Here is a 13,792-nt window from a genome sequence, read left to right on the forward strand (position 1 = left end):
AATGTGTTATGCAGAAACCTAAAAATGTGGACTCAAGAACTGAATCTTACAGTCACTGCTATGCCAATAATAGTGTCGAGTATCTAGTAGCAACTGCTCCATCTGGAATTGTTCTGTTCATTTCAGAGGCTTATGGTGGGAAATGTAGCGATAGGTTCAGAACACAGAACAGAGATTCTACCATTTGGTCCCTGAAATAAAAAAACAAACATACTTTCTTCAACAACTCTTTTGGATGTTTGTGAGATTGCGTTCCCACATCGTTAGCTAATTTGGCAAGCTTGATACACCATACCGCTTGTTTACTCCGAACCTGGAAATGGCGCCTGTAATACGTGCAAGGCGTCAGTCATGGGACATCGGAAACACATGGACACAAGGTGGAGCTAATTTTAACTTACTATTTACACTGTTGGGTAGTTTAATCTATAACAGTGCACTGTATGTATATTCTATATTTTGCAAGTGTAATATTTCCCTCTGCAAAGTATAACCTAGCATGAAATACAAGCACGCAGCAAAAATTGTACCTTAAATATACAATACTTAGATAGACACTGATACAACTGATGACCAAGAGGCTTATGGTCGCCAATTGTGGCTAGCGAATTGTAGATATGCATTGCCGTGTCACGACTCTTCTCTACTTATGCTAGCGTCACACTACGTTTTAACATTTACCATCATCCTATAATCACACTTGGTTCTTCATCTTGTCTTTATTAGATACATTTTTTTTTTAAAAAGACGGTCCAGGAGACATGCACGCACATGTGAGGCAGTCTGACTTCAGACAGGCGACGCACAGCAAAGAGCCGACAGGGCAGCGGGGCATGTGTTTGGAATCGTTCTGTGAGAGCGGCCATGGTTTGATTCGTCTCAGATTTCTCCCCCTCTCGCGTCTTCCACTCTCCCTCTGTCTCCCCGATCTGATCTCTCCATCCTTCTCTCTACCTCTCCCATCCACACTTCCTTCCTTTCTTTGCTTCGTCCTGGAGAGAGTGTTTTCCAGCCACAGACTTGGATCCAGACTTCACATGAAACACACACACAGGAAAAAAAAAAAGAGGAGAGAGAGAGAGAGAGAGAGAGAGAGAGAGAAAGGTTTATAAAGTTCATGCTTTTTTATGCCACATTCAGCAGAAAACCACTCGAAGCCCAAGGGATCCGCATGCACCAGACATGAAAACGTGTGCAAAAAACCCCCCCCAAAAAAATAAAAGAAGAAAAAAGCAGTTTTGAGGAAGGAAAGAGGGAAAGAATGAGGGCTCCAATGGGAACGGCTCTGGCTCCGCTCTCAAATTGCAGCCTCTCTCTCTCTCTGTTTTCAAAAAAAAGAAAAAAGAAAAAAGAAACCCACCGGAGTGCCACAGAGTTTGGGGACTGCAGCTAGTCAAATATTGGTTTTGAATGATGTAAGGAACATGCCATTCTGGAAAGCCACGGCCAGCGCTCAGCTCTGGAGACCCCAAGTCTCAGACTCAAAACTGGTAATGCATCTTCAGGCACAGAAACATGGCACTGTCGTCGTCCCACTGGCACTTGTCGATATGGAGAGCGGTGGTGGTGGGGGGGGGGGGGGCTGGGGGGAGAAAATCCTGCATGTGTTGACTGTGGATCCCATAAGACAACTCCTCTTACTCGTGCTGATCCCTTGCTGTCTGGGGCTGAGGGGGGAAAAAAATACGGTTTTTAAATGGGAAAATCGGTAATATTTAAACTTAATACATCTGCAGGGGGTTGATGTGGTTCTTGGTGAGTTCCAGTGACTCAACAATTACTTGGCCGGCTGCTGAGATTGTCGGCCTTGAGGATTCACTTTTCCAGTGCACCCCCCGTTCCCAGTGAGGCTTTGATTTAAACACACATCACCCGCTGCCAACGCTGAAAAACGGTTTCCTATTGTCCCCCTTTGCCAAGATATTCTCTTTCTTTATCACTTCATTATGTATACTATTAAACCGTTCATGGTATGCAGCAGTATATAGTGGGAGATGGCTGTCGGGGGGATGGTGCAGAAACAACAACTTGACCTGCTGGTGGCGCTGGTGGGGAAGGGGTCACCAAAGTCAGTAGGGTTCGTCCTCTGGGGGCCACGAAAATCATCTGCACAGCATTCCATGACAATCCTTCCTTTCTGTTGGAGTGGCTTACTTTTAAGATGGCCGCTCTTCTCTGCTCTTCTCTCAACAGCTTGATGCCATTAGCCTCAAACGCAGGGCCATTCGTCTTCATTTATGTCCTACGCCCTGTCAGTGTGTGTGTGTGTGTGTGTGTGTGTGTGTGTGGGTTTCAGATGGTTGCTCCGTCTTTCTTAAGGAACCACAACAGCCACAAAGCAAACACACACACACACACAATGGTATGACATAGTTTGGAATGAAACATAAACAGGCATTGTCCCATGGAGCCTCAACGAAAATGTGAACCCACCCCAAAAAACAAATCCTCCTGATGAAACCTGATGATTTGAGCCCAAAAGAGAGCTTACTAACATTGTGGCTTTGCTGCTGCTGCTGCTGCTGGGCTGCTGGGCTGCTTACACTGAGCCCATTCAAAAACCTGGAGTCATCAGTTTTGTTCCCAAAAGAAATACACAAAACCCAAATTATAAAACAACTTTTTTTTTTTGGTTTTCTTTCTCCTCCTCAGTAATACTTCCCAGACACGGCGCGTTCAGAGCGACAGATTTGTCACAAAACAGGGCCAAAACAATTGGCGGAAAGGCGCTAAAATGCCCCGCAAGCGATGAGCGGGAACTGCAGAGTTTTTGGGGACCATTCTTTGGTGATGAGCGGCACGTTTCACATTGCACATGTCACGTGTGCCGATTAATAATGTGAAAATATTGATTCGTGCAACTTTAATGGAATGCTAGTGTTGACCTTAATCAATGTATTTGTATTAATGTCATTTTCACTCATTTGTACAGCACCCATACACTTAAAGCCACAGTAGGGAGTATTATTGAATTATAATTCTGGTTGAAATAACTAATTTTGACCATTGCATGTCACTAGCAATATGTAATTGAAGGGCTCCTTCAGTAAAAATGTGTGTCTGTGAGCACCCGCCCCCTTTGATTCAGACCTGGTCCAGTTTTTTTAAAGGCCTAAACACAAACAACCGATCAGGGTAATCAGGAGGCTCTGTGTTGTGTCTTGATCCCTCTCTTCCAACCGTTCCAATTCGCACTCCGATCCAGAAAGGTGGAGCCTTCTGTAGAACGCCCGTGTTTGTACAGAATCCACGTGATTGGCCAGTTACGTGCAAGGCAGCCCTGATTGGTTGTTTGATTCAGACCTGGTCCAGTTTTTTTTTTTTTTAGAAGACTAAATACAAAGGGGACACATATTTTTTTTAAAGGAGCCCTTCAATTAGATATTGTTAGTGACATGCAACGGTCAAAGTGAGTCACTTCAACCAAAACTATAATTCAATAATATTGCCTACTGTGGCTTTAATGCAAATTCATGGCATAGCCTATGTACGATTGTTGTTTTATTACTGTTGTTGTTTGTGTTAATGATGACATGGGCGGTGGGCTTGTAACCAAAAGATGGAAAAATGTGGGTCGGCAAACATCTCCCCGTCTCTTAACAAGCACTGCTGAGGTGCTTTTGAGCACGTCACTTGCTGTTCTGCACAGCACCGAGTGTGAATATGAGGAACTGAAAGTGAAGAACATGAAAGGTTTTCCTTGGCTAAATAAGTGGTCTCAAATCTGGTTTCATGTCTCTTCTTTATGTGTGTGTGTGTGTGTGTGCGACACTGTGATTGGTGGGTTGATTCCCCAGCCTGCATGTTTTGTTCCAGTTTCTATTCTTGCCCGGCATGTGGGGAGGAAAACGGGAGAAGGAATGTGTCCCTTGTCCCTTTTTGCACGGATCCTTTAGGGAGATATTTTTAGAGCCACACACTACTGGTAACTTTATACAAGCAGCTTTATTTATGTGTTCCAAAAAAGAAAAAAAAAAAAGTTCCTGTTTTATATAGCAAGTGTGGACAATATAGGCTGGAAATAGGGCCTCCTTCTCCCAGACATCCTCCATCGTTCTACCGAGGGGGGTTACAGTCAGACCAGAATGGACGGTCCAAGATGTGTTTAGCTTATAAATAAACATATTCTAAAATGTTGAACTGTTTATTTAACTCATATCTGAAGCACATCCATCCACTAATACAACAACTCTGCAGCTCCCCTCAGTTCTACGGAGGATTTTAGTCATTGTTTTGGTGATAAAGTCACTGTACGCTGGCTGCCCAGCACCAAACAGACACAGTCAGGAGACTAGCTGGTGAACATAGAGGAGCATTTAGCAGCCGAAGAGCCAGACGATGGTTGAGACCAAAAACAGAGCTAAAAGAGAGCGAATATTGGACTTGCAATGTCAAATGTGCCTGTCTAAAGAGACTAATTCAGCATAGTGGTGGACCTTACAGTCACAGTGCAGAAACTGCAGTTAGAGCATCTTCATCCTCCATAATGCGACGTATATCCAGGGTGAAACGGAGCATGTGGGTGGGGTACAGTTATACAGTTTTGAGATCCTTCGGATTTGATCGTCAAGTGTGCTTTTATACCTATACTCGAGCTCTGGAGGAGTAACACGCAGTTAGAGGAGAATGGTGACTTCCAGCAGCCTACATCCAGGGAGCCAGACTACATCTGATTGGATACATATATAAAAGAAACAGTGCAACAACTTGCACGTTTTTTTATCTTGCCGTCTTTAAGACAAGAGTGTTTAATGTATTCATTGTTTTTGATTCAATTTCGTTCATTCGTTTGTGGTAACTGTCAGTCACAGTCAGTGTGGGCAGTACTCGGAACCTTCTTTTTTTTACATTTTTTTATTCTGTCGGCGGCGCTCCTCTGCACACCGCAGGATTTTCACAACGAACAGATTTTAAGAACCTGCAAGAGGTCGAATGAACTTTTTGTCATCAGAGTAGCACAACGACTCTTTTTTTCTGTGAAACTAGATTATTGCTTCAACAGAACTTAATGTGAATATGAAAGCATTAAGTTGGCATTCCTGAACAAATTGAGAGTGACTTAATCAATGTCTCTTCCTCCCATTTTATTAATCGTATAAAAGCAAACAACAACAAAAAAAAACACCACACAGCACTCTGTGTAACATTCTGCCTGCAAAAGCAGCATGAGGTTAAAGCCTCCAGCTGACCTTCCACTGCTGCACATACAGCAGTGTGTGAGGGGAGGGGATGGGGGGGTTGGGGGGGGGTGCAAGGAGTCAATCTGCAACACTAGGGCTGCGGTGAAAGAAACAGCCGGTGGCCGAGGGCCGCATGACAGATGCCCCTTTTCACTGCCAAACGCAGGCAGTCTGCCGGAGGTCAAAGCATCAATCGGTAGGTCAAAGGTCGCCCCGCCTGCAGTGTGCGCGGGGCCCGGCAAGTGATTGGACAGATATGATGATCGGGGGGTCACAGGATTCAGCTTGTGGACGGTGAAAATATTAGTGAGGGCGCATTAGTGTGACGTGCCCCAGTGCACTAAATACACACTGAGACATGGCTGCAATGTATGCATGGGCGCACACACACACACACACACACATACACACAGGTAAAAGCAACACTAATGCCATCTCTGATGAAAAAAATGGAAGATTTATTCACAAAGAGAGCAACATTCAGACCCTGAGGCCTCTTCTCACAGGAAACGGATCCTCTCTCCATCTCTGCGTGTCTGTGTGTGTGTGTGTGTGCGCATGTTGTTATTATGTGCATGAATGACTTGAATGTGAGATGCTGGCACAGAGCATGTGCACACATTCACAAAGACCTGGATGTTGGGGACGGGGTAAATAATGCATCCTATTTTTAGAAAGTCTGCTCCAATTTGTGCTCCACTCCTCTGAACCCAAACAGAGTCGGAGCTCATCATCAGCGCCGCCCCCCCCCCCCCCCCCCCCCGACAGCCATGGAGAGAGCAACACGCTTTTATTTTGCTTCTCTACATGGCACTTGTTGCTTACATTGGGTGTCATTCACCAATATGCGTGCCGGATTCGTGAAACCACCACGCAGATGTTAGTGAGTCAGAGGTGTCCCATCGAGAAAGTGGTGAAAGTTGTTGTAAGAGAAGCCCCTGAAGCCAAAAAGCAAGAGGACTTCGCGTCTGAAGAAGTTGAAACAGTAGTGTCTGAGGTGGAAGCCAGAGAAGGCACACACTTTGCCTCAGTGTTTCCACAGGGAGTGACCATGGTGAAAAAATAAAATAAAAATAAATGAGGCTTGGGCTGCAGTATCTTCCAGTCGATCGTTACAGGCCAAGTCAACCAAAACTGTTACATTTCAATATGGACATTCTCATATACTCCATCATAAGCCGGGACCGGGACGCTCAGCTTTTATAGTTGAATACTTTAAATATGACAATAACTGGCGAGGGTGAAATGTCACGAATGTGGTTTTAATATGCCATGCATTTTGTTGAAAGGTGTGTGTGTGTGTGTACATTTTATAAGACAGCGTTTGTGAATGAGGCCCATTGAGTTTCTTTGTATTGAAATGTACTGTATTACAATTGCCTTGCCTTACCTTGAAAAAAAAAGCATTTAAAATTCTTCATGTAAACTCTGTTGGTTTAAAGTGTCACTGTGGAAGAGCTGCCGAAACACACCCGGTCACTCGCATTTTAGTCGCTTGTAACCACGATCCTGGAGTCCATTTATATGTACAGCCCAATATCACAAATTTGCCTCAGGGGGCTTCACAATTTGTACAGCAGGCGATGGCCCCCATGCCTCAGACCCTCGATTCGGATGAAGGAAAAAAAAAGATGTCGATCTAGATGTCGTGTGTGCAGAAGAGACCGACGTGATAAAATTACAGTATGGACGCTCAGGATGACAAAGTTATAAACAGATTGGAACGTACATCGAAGAACGTGGGTCCAGGAGGACGTTGAGCGACTTCAGGTGTTGCCAAAGACCCGAGACCCGAGTCTCACGAGACCTCTCCACCACGGGGAGACCTGGAAGAGGACGGACTGCACAAACACACAAAACTCAAGAACACCATCGGCCGTGAATGCCGTCAGTCAGATCGAACAACTTGGAACAAGAGTTTTATCGCGGCGCAACGCGGGTCCTCTTCCTAGCTTCCAAGCGCTCAGGGCGTGCAAAGCAAAGAGGACCTACCGCAGAGGACTTTGTCAGAGTGAGAGTGCGATTTTAGCAAGAAAGTGATCCTCTGCCATCTATGCATCGATGTATATAATTATCCAAGATAATTAGGTGACCATGTATGCTTATCAGCAGGAGTGCAGGGGCTTCGTGGAAAGAAGACAAAAACAGAGGTGTCGTATTGCAGTACAAAACACCTCTTCTCCATCCCGTTTCTACCAGTTTGTCATTATTCCCGTTATACACTGTCTGATTGGCTGTGATTGATAATGCTCATTTTCATTTGGGAGCTCATTGGGACACCAGGACCCCCAAGGTGATGTTAGTTGCAGCGTTGATGTGATGTCAATGTATAACACTGGTCTTAACAAGTTGATAGAACTCTGTGGTCATTTTTCTGGTTTAGTTAATGGTGGCATTACAGTGTTTGTAATACGTTGCGACTACGTATAATACAGACAGGTGACACATTAAGGGAAAACCTGAATAACATACTGAATGCAGAGGCTTCCATACAGGACACCAGGTCTCACTGAAGGGTTTAACGGGCAGTGGTGGAAAGCAACTAAGTACATTTTAATTTGTTAGCTACTGTGCTGAAGCAGCGGACAGAATCGTTTTGAGGTTTGACCATTGGTCAGACATAGAAGGCAATTGGAAGGTGCCACTTTGGCTCTTAGTAATTGTGACCTCCACTTGTAAGTGAGTATTTTCACAGTGCGGCATTCAACTTTTACTTCAGTAAATTATCGAAACACTTCCTCCGCCACTGTTGTAAGTATGATCTTACCAGATCTCCAGCCAAAAACTGGTGAGGTTATCACACGACCAGTATCCCAAGAATTACTTTCATTTTTCATTTTTACTTTTCACTTTTGGGCCAATTCCGCCAGGTCACGATTTACACACAATGCCAACGTTCAGCGCTAATGCAGGGAGTAGTGTGTCCTTTTATGTAGAGCAGAGGACAATGAGAGGGTGGAGGTTGGGCTGGTGCATGGGACTGTCAGAAAGACCTCCAGCTGCCACGTGCAGATACTGTAGCAAGCAAAACACTGTCTCTGAACATCCCCCAAGGTTTTCCCGGAATATCCATCGTTCTTGTCTGTTTCAACTTCTTGTAAGGTTGAGTTATCGATATTGATTGAGATTCGGACGGCGCGGCGAGTACAAGATGTACAAATGCTCGACAGAGAGAAGAAAAGGAGGTGAAGCAGGCGATGCTCATCAAGCAAAGGCGCCACTCAAAACCGAAAGACGATGAAGCCTGCCTTGCTCTCGGGTCAATATGAATTGGTTCACAGGGCTTTGAACCACGGCTTCAGGTGAATACTGATGTATTGCTCAATACAAATGCTGGAGTAATATTAGCAAATAGCAAAGACTATAGTATAAATCAGTGCATTTTAATGCATTTTGAGAGTAACAGCGCCGAGACATAGATGACAGCAGTTGGACGAGAACTCAACACAAGTTAAGTCACATAATGGCCAATTTTGAAATGACTCTTTTTCAGCGCAGCTTCTTGAGCAGTTGAGCACAACCCCAGCACCTCTCAGGTTATGCCCTAAATGAGCTGGGCAAAAGGAGTTAGGAAATCTCATTATTCCAAAATCTTTAGCTGCGCAGTGACCCAGAAGAGACTGAGTTCTCTCTCATACATGCAAACATATTTATTTTGGACATAGGCTGTGCGCCCTAACGCGATCCTCCATCACCATGAAACCTCGCACAGTGTGCACTTTTAGAGTAGGCGATCACGCTTTGAGAGCATATCGGTTAAAGGTTTGCGAGCTCCCCTTCCCGTGGTGTGACATTCTACATTATTCTTAGATGATCTAAGAGGATTTGTATCGTCCATATTACAAAGACCATACAGAGTGTTGCAGGGATGACGCAGTTTTGTAGGCAAACCCCGAAGTAAGCATCGCCCTGGTTCCCTCGACAAAAATCCACTGGGAGTCTTCCATGGGATTTTGGATCATTGCCGAAAATAAGCTCTATTATTTCAGGCATCTAACCATTAACCCATTCAAAAGACCCGTTGACTTGGCAAGATGATGAAGACACCATACAACTAAAGAGTTTTAGCAATTTGTCCATTTAATTTAACATTCTAAATGAGAAAATTCAAAAAGACCCAGAAATAATACAGAGGACATGACCTCGGTGTCCTAAATAGTAGCTACGGGCCTGCCAGGAACATAATAGAGACTTTAGCCAAAAGACTTGCAGGCACTCTGGTCTTACCCCGGCGTCAGCGCTCTGGAATCACAGACTTTGATGCACGTGCTGACAGCTCTGTGAAGGTTGAGCCGTGTCCCGCTGTAAAACTGGAAAATCTACGAGGGCTCTCTCTCACAGCCTTTTATGAACACTTTCCTTAAGTCTGCATTGTTGCCATGTTAAAAACCAGGGATGGCAGAGTTTTATAAAGAGCCAGCAAGCATGTACCTAGCTATCATCACTAAGCACTGTGTTTTAGTTGTTTGACTTGATGATGGCGTGATGATGATTTCCAGATGTCCTCCTTCGATGGGATCCAACCAAATACCAGCTCATTCTACAGGCCACAGAAATGCCTCTGCTCCAGGTGTCACGCGCACTGTCCCAGTCCTCATGTAGTGGCTCTGAACACCTGAACATATGCCGGCCTCGCCCATGCTTTCGGGTCAACGTGGAAGTCCTTAAAGGTTAATTCCGGGTTTCACACAACTCGGGTCTTGTTTTTATAGTTTTGACTAATATTTCTATCAATAATAATAATAATAATGTCATTGTACTCACCAAGCTAAAGTGAAAACTGCCGTTTTCTATATTTGGGTTGACATTATATTTATTTATTGCTGAGAACATCAGTAAAATAGGTTCAAAGGGACGAGACACATGAGCAACAAGTTGTAAACTTATTTGGAGGAGAAAACAAAAGATGAACAGTAAAATTACAACACAAACTGTGTAACTTGTAAACATCCGTCACGGTTTACAGACCCACTCCCGGCTTCAACTTCGGCCAACTATATTTACCGTCGTTTTCGTATGCAATGTGGAAGCATTGCCATCACCTCAGGAGCGCTCACTTTCAGTTTGACCTCCACATGAAGTGGTACAGAAAATCTTTAGTTTACACACCATCTGACTGTCTGAACGCTGAATGTTTGTTGACCAGGCGCACTCCGTCGAAGTGACGTCGCCACGTTTCCAGATCTCAGCAAATTACTTAGGTGTAAGTTTGAGTGAGTTTTACCAAAATAAGTCCAAGGTTGTATTCTACAAGGAAAGAGGGCTATCACGTTCTCAATAGGGTACCCCCCCTAACAATAACTTGTGGATTTAATGTTGTCTCAGTCGCCAACATTGGATTACATCGCACAAACTGTTGTGTTTATACACTGAGGACTTGAGCAGATCAAATGGTGGTTCACATTTTGAGCAAAAAGTGACAGATATCAGAAATATTTACAGAACAGAAAAAAAACAACCCACCTCTTATAAGGCAAGATCGGTTGCTCCTCAGTACAACCCAAAGATACCATCAGTAGCAATTACACAATCAGTTGAAGAATCCTACAATCCTATTTAAACATTTGGATGGAAATCTTTGTTGTTCCGTCTGCCTTCACACATTCCTATTAGTCTCACCCCTGTTTGCACTCCTCAACTGCAGCTGCTTACATTAGCGTCACGTTAAGCATCAATGATTTATCACTCCCGACATATGTGCTCATGTATTTACAACATGTATTTATTCCTCTGTGCATTCCCATGCACCTGTGGAGCAGATTTATGATATGCAAACTCCCACACATCACCACATGTGTCCTCCACATTAACACGATGAGGAATAGCCTGTCTCCTGGACAATGGTTCATTTAAATACAAGAGGTTGTTTTTTCTAAATTTTCTTTCTAAATTTGATTTGGGAAGCAGAGAGAGAGAGAGAGAGAACCCCCCCCCCCCCCCCTTCCTCATTGTTTATGCAAAGTCAGCTGCTGTTCAATCCTTTCACACCGATAACAGAGATGAGATCGCTGCTGTGGATCTGCAGTTTTCTGCCGACATCTGCATTATCTCAGGCTGGTGCACACAAATGCGCCCACAGGCGCACGCACGCACACACACACATTCCCTCTAATCTGATTGTTCCGGAAAACTGAATGTAAAATTGCAATCAGTGTAGTGCAATTATTAGCCATCCTGCAATTCAATCGCTAGCTCCTCCACTGCAGGAAAATCAGCACATTCACTACAGGCAAAAAAAAAAAAAAGGAAAAAAAGAGGAACAAGTGGGTGGAAGGAAAGACAAAGAAAGAAGTGAGTAAAGACAGAGAGGAAGAGAGAGAGAGAAATAGCTGAAAGAAAAGAAAAATCAATTGCTGTCACATCCATCGCCGAAATACAGCAGGAGAAAGGCATAGAAAGAAAGAGCTGAGTACGAAATAGGCACAGAGACGGAGAAATGGCTGAAAGGGAGGCAAAGTAGGAGGAAAGACAGAGGGGGAAGAAATAGTTGAAAGAACAAAAGCAAAATAAAGAAATCAATTAGTGTCACATCTGTCAGAGGAACTGGAGCAGTGGAAAGAAAGAAAATGAGAAAGGTTGAGGAGGGGAATCACATCTGAAAACCTGCATCTAAAATTCAGAAAGCTTCTTTCATGAACCTACTGAAATATTCAAATGGCAGTAGCCCACATCCATAGGCCTAATATGTTTGATATTTTCATGTAGAAATAAAAGCTAGGGGATAAAATATTGATATCTGCTTCCTAATGACCTGTGGAGGATGTGGGGGGGGGGGCTCTGATGAATAGAAGAGGACAATGGAATAAAGGACACAAAGTAAGAGACCTATTTTGCCCAGGAGAGGTGAGGGGTACTCAGGATGGACCTTGTAATAACCTCCAGAGAACATTCATTCATTGCATACTAACATATACTACAGAAAGATACTGTAGCTATATTTCCTACTTTGTATTCATAGACATATGGCCACATCTGACATGGTTGGATATTTATGGTGGATATGTGTTCTCGATGGGACTTTCTTTTGACATTTTTGTACTAAATTCTACTCCTATTCAAAGAAAAAAAGGAGCTCAAAGCAAGACTAAGGGCCTTATTTTCAGGGTGGTGCAACGACCAGTGCAAGCCGCGCTACGGAAGTTTGGCCATTCCCTGGAGTAGAAATTTGCTTTGCTCATAATGTAGGGCACTTTTGGTGCAGAGCGCACAGCTGGGAGGAGCGTTGGTCAATCCACCGATTTTGGTCCAGAGCAAGACCCACAAGATCAGCAGGCACTGGTCAGATTGCCATGGTATTTTATCAGGAGTGTCCATGGTCGCCAGGGGATGATTCCACGTGATTGTGGTGACATTTCCTCTAGCTCCACCAACAGATTAAACTTTCTATCTGACCAACACTTTGGTCCGTTAAATCTAGTGTTCTGATTCCCATGGAATTTGCTGTGGACATTTATTGTCCCCAGAGCATGAACCCTTAAGTTTAGGCGATCCCTTGATCTTTCTACCACTACAATCTATTCAAATCTAGCCAGCTTGCTATTAATGAAACTGAGCGTAACGCTACCTTCCATCCATCCATCCATCCACCTATCCATTAATCTTCCACCACTTAACCGGCTACTGCTGACATTTAATTGCTCATATTGTTAGTCCCTTTCAGTGATTTTTCTTTGAATATGCTCTACTGCCGTCATGTCAAGTGCAATGACCCAATTTAGCGACAGGGATCATTAAAGTTTGATCTCATTTTTTATTATTTTATCTCTAAGTTCAGTCTGATAGATAATGTGCATGCTGATTGAAATTATTTGACAGAATCTGTTTTTCCGTGTGATAGGGATGCGCCGATCTTCACCGCCAGGTCAGGGATGGATACTGGGGCCAAAACTGACCTCATTAAGGGAGTCAGGAATCAGACATGACAGATCTCCGTCATTATATATATGTTAAATCATATGTAATGATAAAATTCGGTGTTTCAGTCATCAGTTACAATAACTCATGCAATGTGGTATAAAGATCCTAAATGTTGTAAAAAGAGAGCCTTACTGGTAGCCTAGGAGTGAAGGCTCTGCAACGTCCCCTGTTGGCCTGTGGCTGGGGACCTTTGTTCCATGTCATGCTCCATCTCTCTACTGTCCACTATAACAAGTGCCCAAAATTATAAAGAAAAGAGAGCACTGATACTGAATCGGTATCAGCAGATATCGTGAGATGATGAGGAAAAAGTTGGAACGGTACATCCCTAACATCTAAGCTCTTGGGTAAGTGGATTTTAAAACAGCTAGTATCAACAGAAATGCAGTTCAATTCATCTGTGATCCCTAAACCCTATCACCATACTCAACCTCACTGTACCTGCTGTGGAGACCTTCAGGTTTCTGGTATCCACAATCTGGGCATCCAACATCGACACAGTCATCAAAAAGGTCCATCAGAGGATGTACTTCCTGCTCCAGCTCAGGAAGCTCAACCTGCCTCAGGAGCTGCCGAGTTGTTGTCCTTGTTTTTAGCAGTATTTCTACACCTGTGTATGTACATTGAGAGCAACAACAACAAAAAAAGTTTCTCTAACTTCAAGCTGTGTTGCAGTTCACTTGAGCAGTAAGGTG

Source organism: Enoplosus armatus, chromosome 10 (assembly GCF_043641665.1).
Source record: "Enoplosus armatus isolate fEnoArm2 chromosome 10, fEnoArm2.hap1, whole genome shotgun sequence".
NCBI lineage: Eukaryota > Metazoa > Chordata > Actinopteri > Centrarchiformes > Enoplosidae > Enoplosus > Enoplosus armatus.